This window comes from Nelumbo nucifera, chromosome 3 (genome assembly GCF_055504915.1).
Source record: "Nelumbo nucifera cultivar China Antique chromosome 3, China Antique-T2T, whole genome shotgun sequence".
Lineage (NCBI taxonomy): Eukaryota > Viridiplantae > Streptophyta > Magnoliopsida > Proteales > Nelumbonaceae > Nelumbo > Nelumbo nucifera.
In genome coordinates, this window is record NC_142651.1 from 3,592,786 (window position 1) to 3,600,881 (window position 8,096).

The window sequence follows — 8,096 nt, forward strand, 5'->3', positions numbered from 1 at the left end:
GACAGAGACCGGATCTGCTCTTCACTCAGGGCGCTCACACCGACCTCACACGCACATCCTACCATGCATTGAGAATATCTTCCGTACTTAATATAATTCATGAAAAATATTCTCAATGCACGGTGGATGGAAGTACTTGCGAGGCGCCCATGTGCGAGGACTGAGTAGCAAATCCCGTTTCAGACAGACAAGAGTGTACGTACTCATCTATATCTTAATCTAATCTAGCCTAATATATTCTTATAACGGCTGGGATGAATTGGTATCTGTTACTCACACCGACCTCGCATGCATATCTCACCCTGCCTTGAAAATATCTCCCGTGAATAACGTAGAGATGCTCCCAATGTATGATGAGATGTATCTGTGAGATCGGTGTGAGGAATAGATCCAGTCTTGATTGGGATGCGTGGAAATGATTTTTCTAATTGGCATGTGTTGCTTTTAACTACCAACACGTGTCTTTCTCCATATCTCTCTCGGCTCATCCTTCCCTTCATCAGCTCTCCTATCTCTCTCGGCTCCCCTCATCGGCTTTCTCTCTTCTCCCCTCGTCCTCTCTCTTTCTCCACCAACCCATCACGAACCCTCTTGACAGACCTCTTCGGTCTCTCTCTAGACTTTATCCTAGGAAAAGCTTGCCTCCCCTGACTTTCTCTTCCCTTTCTTCGTTCTCTCAGTTTCTGTACTCTCTTTCGGTTTTGTCTCTCTAAACTTCACCGAAGATAAGCTTAGCTCCCCTGACTCTCTCTCTCTCTTCCCTCTCTTCTTCTTCTCACTTTCTTTCCTCTATTTCCGTCTTCCCAAGATTTTCACTTTCCCTTCCATATTCACATTGACTTTCCCTCTCTCTTCACATATCTCAAAGGTCTGGAGCTGACCCACCTCTTCACCGAGGATGGACACATCCCAACGTTCAACCTTACACACAAGATTGGGGCTTAGGGGTTTGGGAGAGAGTTAACCTATTACCAAGAAAAGCTCTCAACGTTCTTGTTGCATAAGTTTTGAACAGGTATCATTAATTTTTTATTGTTGTTTTGTGGTATCTAGGGGTGTCCATAACAAACTAAAAAATCGAGTTGAACCAAAGAAATCGTTTCGAAAAATCCAGTTAATCGAACCGGTAGGTTCAGTTTCAGTTTGTTTTTTAAAAAAATCGAAGGTTTGGTTCGGTTTTCGATTAACCTATAAAAAATTGATGGTTAAAGATATATATATGTTGTATTTTCTACGGAAAATTTTCAATTAATACCTTATACTTTGGGCCTAGTGCCACTTTGGTCCCTGAACTTTAAAATGCAACAATTCAATACCCAAGCTTTCAAAACATGACAATCTGATACCTGTTGTTAACTAATTCTTAACTAGTCGTTAAGTGGCATTTAAAAAAAAACACAAATGCCCTTTGAGTGTCATCTAATTTTTTTTATCAACCATCCAAACATTGACAAAAAATTAACAAACTCAAATCCTTGCCTCTTCTATTCAAGAAAGTTGGAGTCACCAGAATGTCCACTCAAACATCACCCCAACTTTCTTGAATGGAAAAGGCAAATATTTGGGACTGTTAATTTTTTGTCAACGTTTAGATGGTTGATAAAGAAAATTAAATAACACTTGAAGGGCATTTGTATCTTTTTTAAATGTCACTTAACGACTGGTTAATAGCTAATTAACGACAGGTATTGGATTGTCACGTTTTAAAAGTTTGGATACTAAATTATTGTATTTTAAAATTCGGAGACCAAAGTGACACTAGGCCCAAAGTACAGGATACTAATCAGGAATTTTCCCTATTTTTTATTATATTTTTATTTCGTTTTTCTACCCCAGCACCCCTCTCTCAATCGGCCACACTTCTACGTGTGACATGTCCAAGTGGCCAAGCAGCCCAAGCCCAAAGAAAATGAAAGAATATTGATTGAATGATCAAACACTTGAACCCAAGCCAAATGCCAGAACCCTCTATCTTGTTTTTGAAAGAAAACAAGAACAGACAGAAACCCTAGCTCGTGCAACCAACCGTCGATTGATTTCTCCTCTCCCATCACCGTCGTCCATTGGTCAGTTCTCTTTCTCCCCGTTGCTATTGCCATTGCTGTCAGCCGATTCTCTTTCTCCCCCATTCTTCTCCTCCGAAATCCAAATCTGAATCTTTGGTTTTCTTCTCCCTTGTACAGTCCAATAGTTGCAAGTAAATAATTTTTTTAGTTAAAATAGTTCATATGAATGATACTTGTTATGAAATTTGTTTAAAATACGAATGATACCTGGGAAAATTCTCGATAGGTAGTACCCTGTAATTTAGGTCGATAGCCAATTTAGTAATGAACCGTCAGTTATGTATATCACGTGACCTGCAACTTAAAATTTTTGAAAATGTCAAAATTATCCTTAGAATAAAATACTATTCATTATCTTCTTTCTCACGAAAATAAAATAGATTCCAAAGGGATGAAAACCAAGAGTTTGTTCGCCTCTTGCTATCCTCCAAGAGCCCAAAATAATAAAGGAAGTGAAAAACCCAAACTTCTATCAGAGTCCGGATCTGCTACACCGTATGTAGATGATATATTCCACTCTGATCACATGCAAGAACCGCCCATCATGGGATCTAAGGGTCAAAGCTCCTCTTCTTCTTCTACCTCCTGCACCACCTCTTCTTTCTCTTCTTCTTCTCACACTGCGAGCAAAGAATTCTCCATGATCTCAGATTTGGCGAGACACCACACAGAGCTGAAAGCAGGGCAGAACTAATCGAACACCCTTGATTCAGCGGAGGCCCTACAATTTGATCAGGGATTGTAACGGAAGACCAAAAGGTAACAATGGTTCATCTCGATTTCTGCTGTTGCTGCATATCGGTGGAGGAGATAGATAATCTTTAATTTTTTACTCCTTTGTTTTTTAGAGTGAGACTGAAGATTGTTTTGCTGGCTGGGATCGATCCATAAGAGTTGAGTTAATTCTTTTGGTTCGGCTTGGGAGTTCTGGGCAGATTTGAATTTGTAGTGGTGCTTTGCAAATTTAATTTTGATGAAACATCCTGCTTCTAGTGAGATGGAGTGTTAATTGGTTGTTATAGATCGATTTAATAGGAATTCGGATTAGTTTTCTCGAGTGGAGGATTAGTTTTGTTCTTGGTATGCTTGTATCGGTTTATTTTTTGATAATGCTGTTACGGGAAAGTTGGTTTTGGTAGGCTTGGAGAAGAAAATGAGGAACTTTTTATTTTTTTAGTAAAATTCATACTATATTTGAATTTTGTCCGAGGAAGCTTTGGAATTCTAGCGGAGGTGGGTGCATGTACAATGGTAGAAGAGATTTCAAGGATGATTTGGATTTATAGGAGTGCTTTAATTTGTAATTGTATTTTGAAGTATGGATAGATTCTGAGATTTATTGGAATCAATAAATTGGTCCGCATCGGGACTTTGGTGGAAGTTTGTTAAGTTGGATCTTTATTTGGTGGTGATTCGGGAATTGATTCTGTTCTATGTAGAAAAGGATTGAAAACTTTGAATGAGAGAGGATTCTGGAAGAGAAGGGAAATGAAAGATAAACCTGTGGCTTTGGAGGGACAATGACTGGAGGGTCATTGGGTCTACGTACAGGGAGTTATGGATCATTGCAACAACTTCAGAACAGTGATGTGCTGCCGGTTTAGACTACACCCATCCTTGTTCGCAAGCCCCCAAAGATGCTCCTGTCTGGGTCAAGAGAGAAGGAAAAGTTTCTTCATCAGATCTGCAAATTTGCTGGCAGAAGGAGGGTTGGAATGCTACTTCTGGTGGCCATTTCTGGTGCGGTTTTTATGTCTGTTTTATCTGTTGTCAGCAAAGGTTTGGCTTCGACCTGCCCGACCTATTACTGGACCTCATCAGAAATCAAATCAACAGGTTTGGCTTCTGTTCGCCTTTGCTTTCGCCAAGAGAAGCCGACTTCGAATTATTCCAGATGGAGGAGCCATTCTTATGGGAGTACTAGGACTACTAGCTAGAACTAGAAGACGCCCCTAGCCCAACTTCTTCTCCCTCTGTCCCTCCCATCCATGTACACACTATTAACTAGATCCCGAGTCGAGTGCGAGTGTGAAACGAGACGGGTCATCACTCGGCGAGATCGTCTTGCGAGGTGGCAGAGTGTCATGCTGGGTTACCTGAAAGATCCGGCTGAGACGTCAAACTGCATGAGTGACAAGGGCTGGTTATACACGGGCGACGTGGGCGTGATACATCCAGATGGGTACTTGGAGATCAAAGACCGGTCTAAGGACGTGATCATAAGCGGCGGTAAGAACCTGAGCAGCGTGAAGGTGGAATCAATGCTGTACTCGAATCCAGCTATCAAGGAAGTGGCGGTGGTAGAGCTCAGCCGGACGAGTTCTGGGGTGAGACTCCATGCGCTTTTATAAGCTTGAAACGGCAGATGCCGAGGCCGTCGGAGAAGGAGATCATAGAATATTGCCGTGGTCGGTTGCCGCACTACATGGTTCCCAAGACGGTGGTGAAAAATTCAGAAGTTTCTCAAGGGAGACATGGACATGGTTCGTCCCGGGAGTGATCATGTGTGAATATGATGTTCGTAGGGTTGGTTTTGATTTTACGTATAGGTTGATAAACAAAATTAGATGATATTTGAAGGATAGTTTTATCTTTTCACGTGCTATTCTATAGGTACTAGATTGTTGCATTTGGAAAGTTCAGATAATAGATTGTTCTGTTTTAAAGTTTGGATATTAAATTAGTACTGGGCCTAACCTATGGAGAATTTTCCCTATAGTCTTACTAAATTTTTTTAGCTAAATAGTTTAACAGTTGCTTTGTATATTTTTGTTTTTGAAATTTCCACATTAGTAAGAAAACAAGTTCTTGAACATATGTTTTCTCAAAATAAATAGAACAAGCTTTGTGTTTTTACTTTGAAGAAAACAAGTTCTTGAACATATTTTTTGGGCCTTGTTTTACTTTGAATAAAACATGTTTTTACTTTGAAATTTAATAAACATTGTTTCTTTTTTCAGGTTTTTTCTTTTGCTATTTTTGTCATTTTAGATAAGAAACATTTTTTTAATAAAAATGAAAACCAAAGACCAGTTAACTGGTTAACCGCTTGTCATGGTTTGTATTTGCAGGAACATATTCTTTCTCGATCTATGGTCTACAGCAGTGGTTTTCTTGGATAGGTTCCCGGTGATATGGTACTCTTGGAAACATAGGTGGCCTACGGCAGGTTTGATGTTCCCTTCATGTGGCATATTAGCAATTGAAAGTTTTTAGTGGCATCCATCAAATAAGAAGTTAAAATTGCTTGGTAGCTTACTAATAGAGGGAAAATGAGCAAAACTTGTTAGTTGTTTGCAGAGACTTGAATGCTTTTGATGGAATGGTATTGTGGTAGAATATTGATAAAAAATGGTATTATGGTAGAATTGCAGTAGGGCATATGTTCAAACTTGTCTCTTTTCTAACATTCCCTTTAAGAGAATTTTGCTGAGGGTATCGTTGTTGTGTTTGTTTTTTTTTTCTTTTTTTTTTTAGGTTAGTTGTTTTATATCTTGATCTTTTTGTTTAATGTTTGTTGTAGTATTTTTGCTATGGGTTCGACTATGATATGGAAAAGATATGATATCCGAAAAACAACTGAGCAATAAACTGGAATCATAAATGTGGTAGAGAATCAGGTGTTATTTATCAAAATTCATGGGTGAGTTTTGATCGGTCAAAACTCTTTCCATATCATATCTTTTCTTCACTAAAATGTACCATCTTATCTGTTTTGTAGGTTAAACAAATGCAAACTGCTTTAAGTGAAGGGCATTTATAGTGTGTGACTACAGGTAAGCTTTTTGCTAATATATCTCTAAACATAAAAGAATCCATGCAATTCTCCCTACCTGGATTATTGTTCCCTTGGGGTTTCTGCTTTTCTTGAGATGAGCAATGTTATAATTCATTGCTTAGAGAAGCTGCTGTATGAATATGTGCAGCTTTGCTTTGGTTGAACGAATGCCGGTTCTGGATGAAGCAACTTATAGTGGAATGAGAGTTGGTTCATTGCCAATAACTGCTTCAACCTCCAAGGTAGCTTCACTTAATCTTCTAATGGAGTTGCCAAACCTGCTGTAGCGCCTCTTGTTGATTTACTTGACCTAAGTTTAGATGATACCCTTGCACCTAGTTCTTCTGTTGGTGATTTTCTTCAAGACCTTCTTGGTGTAGATTTGGCACTTCCATCATTATTAGGTAATTATCTACATTATTTTGTGCCATTTTTTGTAAGAATCATTTCTCATATTGATTCCCTGCACAACCTACCAATAAAGAAAATAGACGTGGTTATAAGTTCTATATTTTCTTTTCCTTTTAGTTGAACTCCACTTCTGGATGTTTTATGTTTGATGCATCGCTTAGAAATTATGTCCACGGCTCACCAATTGTTATCCTTTCAATGAATCATATATGGATTTTGAGTATCAAAATGCCATATTTTTCTTTTGGCTCAACTCACTTTGTTTTTGAGTAAAATGGAAGTCAGGTAAAATTTTACATTTAGTTTGGTTTTCCAGTTATTAATTGGACACCATTTTACTTAGATTAGGAGGTAACATGTTACTCTTGGAACCACTATTTTACTAAAACTGATTCGTGTGGGAGAAAATTTTACTTGTTTTCAGAGAAAGGTTCCACTTTAGAAAAGGGCAAGCCAACATTTGGGCTCAGCAATTGGGACCTACAAATGGGGCTCACATAATTTGGGCCCATTTCTCAGTTGTATCTCATCTAAAAGTGATGTTTTGTATATTTAATGATTCCATTGGATTTACAGACTTGACAATGTGGAAGTTTGTGCTCTTTTAACAGGTTTTCAACAATGATACGCAGAGATACCCATAAAAGCCTAGCGTACTGGTGTTGGATATGATACTGGATACTGGATGGATGCTTCAAGACATACTTTATAGCCTTTATACTTTTAAAATGTGTAAAATGGTGTATTTTAATAAATTATACTATTAAAAAGACCTCTACATGTTAGAAATTCAATTAAATTTGACGAAAGTTTTGAAAAATGAGCTTCAGCTTTAAATGTAGAGATAAGCATAGTACATGAGATAGACATACCCATATGTGACCAAGATTTTAGGAAATGGAGAGTCCAAATCCCTTTTCCTGTATTTGTTTCCATGTGCATATCTGTACCCGGGACTTGTAAGTTTTCCTTTGTTGAAATATCTTTTTTCATTATTCAGAGTATTGGTTGGAGACCCTTTGTTTATTGGTTTGGATATCTATATGCTTGGTGTGGCACAACTTTGTTTTTTTTTTCATAGTATTCATTTGTTACAGAAAGGACCAGTTATTGTTGGTTGAGTTTATTCTTTTTGCAATATTAGTGGCAATTTCATTTGGTCTTATTTTTCTCTACGTTTTATCTAAATTTCCATAGTTCTCTTTTCCATTTTACAAATATGTCTTCTATTGCCTATATGGATTTTATTTTTCAGGTAGTAGTTCCAAGGGTAACACTTCTTCACTGATCTACTAGACTTCCATACCTATATTATGGCTTTGTTTTGAATTCTCTTTTCTACCTTGCCAATTTTTAAATGAAAATGTTACTTTCTTGAGGAAAATCACTAGTTTACAATAAATTTTTGATTTGATAATGAAAGTCGGTGATGATACAATGTGATAATCCAGGAACTCTTGCCAAGTTTGGACATGGGGCCCAAGCTTCTTCAATAACCTAAAGTGGAGGCAATTTTCTATCACAACTAGAATTGCTAATAATTAAGAAAGAGTGTGATACTGAGAGGGAGAATGTTCTGAGTAGTTCAAGTACACTCCTAAGTATTTTGTGTTCTATTTATATACCCTTTTATGACTGTTGGGTTTGTTCCAATGAATGAGAAGTACCCACAAATCTCTACAGTTGGGATTAGCCTCCACTAGGATGAGACACTTGCCCCTGGTTGTTGAGACATTTTCTCAACTAACAACTACTCTAGTGGACGAAGTCTAAAAAAGAGATAAATCAAAACAGATTTTATTTATAGGAAAATAAATACTCCATCGATCGTGTGGTTATTC

At 37.8% G+C, this 8,096-nt stretch overlaps 1 long non-coding RNA gene across 9 annotated transcripts; it reads left to right on the plus strand.

The window, feature by feature from the left end:
- The first annotated feature begins 50 nt into the window (after nt 1–50).
- On the plus strand, nt 51–7,254 carry LOC104592843 (uncharacterized). 9 transcript variants are annotated; one of them, XR_016083935.1, is made up of 6 exons: nt 51–4,583; nt 5,138–5,235; nt 5,590–5,709; nt 5,788–5,842; nt 5,993–6,086; nt 6,867–7,254. It is a non-coding gene; the product is annotated as an uncharacterized LOC104592843 (long non-coding RNA). The 9 variants fall into 9 exon arrangements; XR_016083930.1 differs by having other exon boundaries at nt 51–4,549; XR_016083934.1 differs by lacking the exon at nt 5,590–5,709 and having other exon boundaries at nt 51–2,825; nt 2,915–4,549.
- The last annotated feature ends 842 nt before the right edge of the window (nt 7,255–8,096 follow it).